A 1365-nucleotide genomic window follows, 5' to 3' on the forward strand; every position below is an offset into this window, starting at 1 on the left:
ATTAAGCTGTCCCAAAGCCAACCTGTATTCAAAGAGAGAGGAAATAAATTCCACCTGGGGGGAGGACAAAGAATTTGCAGTCATCTTTAATCCACTCCAGTTTCTCAAACAGGAGAGATCTTTTTAGTTTACTGTGCAAAACAAACACTTGGGGAGCTTCAAAATCTATTTACTATTCTTTGGGATAAACTTAAGTTCCTTGGATAGGAAAGGTGTGATATTTCCCTAAAACAGTACAATGTTGAGGTTAAGAGCTGGTTCAGAGAGACTGTACGTGATAATAAAATTATGTACACATAAAGGAGCTAGGCTTGGCAGGGTCAGTGTCAGGGCCTCGGAGGTGACCCCCAATCCCCACAGACTGTGAGTTCCTTCAGCAGTGATTTTTGTCTTACCCTTATATATGTAACAGGCACTCAACACAAGAGCAAGGAGTGGGCAGAGCACGCTCAACTATAAGAATACCAAGCACGAAGTCATCATGCCTCCATGTCTACTCGTGGAGACCAAGCTAAAGGTCCCCACCTGCCACCACCAAGAAAGCAGAACCTGTTGTTTTGTCCAAAATCAAAACTGCACTTCCACAAAGGAGAGGTTTCAAAGATTATGCAAGAATGTCAAGAAGAAAGTTTCCGGAAGAGAGGTTTGCCTTTTTCTCTTGTAAGCCTGCTTGTCACCCAGGACTAGTCCACCAAGGTTATTTAGCAGCTAATCCAAGATTTGGATCGTTGCCTAAAGTTGCACTTGCTGGTATCTTGGGATTTGGCCTTGGAAAGATATCATACATAAGAGTGTGCCAGAGTAAATTCCATTTCTTTGGAGATCAGCTCCATGGAGCTGGTTTGGGTCCAGAGCATAACAGGGGCTGCCTGCTTACCTGTGAGGAATGCAAAATAAAGCATGGATTAAGTGAGAAAGGAGGTTCACAGCCTTCGGCTTCCTTAACTCTGTGTCTGTGGCTTTTGAAGTTTTTAAACCTCTGAATTTGTATAAGTTTAAAATTTCAAGCGTACTTTAAAATACTTATAGTGGAAGAGAAAAAGAACTTTATTTTCTAATCAGTAGATGGGTTTCTATCCACAATTTTAAAAGTTAAACAACAGTGGCACATGCCTATAGTCCCTGCTACTGGGGAGGCTGAAGTCAGAGTATGGCTTGAGGCTAGGAGTTTGAAATCAGCCTGGGCAACATAGCAAGACATATATTCCCCAACCTCTAAAAAATAAAAAATTTTAAAGTTAAAAAATAAATTATAATTTGCAAGGAATATCAAGAAATCAGTTATAAATTTGTCCGGTCCAAAAGAATCTAAGAAAATAAAAGACATAGTGTAAATTAACTTAGCATGGGAACCGTTCTTGCTTT

General features: G+C 40.2%; 1 pseudogene across 1 annotated transcript; it reads left to right on the forward strand.

Moving 5' to 3' along the window:
- Positions 1-428: 428 nt before the first annotated feature.
- On the forward strand, positions 429-1034 carry LOC105825374 (annotated as a pseudogene). Its single transcript, XR_001138259.1, has one exon. The product of XR_001138259.1 is annotated as an OCIA domain-containing protein 2 pseudogene (transcript).
- The last annotated feature ends 331 nt before the right edge of the window (positions 1035-1365 follow it).

Source organism: Propithecus coquereli, unplaced genomic scaffold (assembly GCF_000956105.1).
Source record: "Propithecus coquereli isolate 6110/MARCELLA unplaced genomic scaffold, Pcoq_1.0 Scaffold8, whole genome shotgun sequence".
Lineage (NCBI taxonomy): Eukaryota > Metazoa > Chordata > Mammalia > Primates > Indriidae > Propithecus > Propithecus coquereli.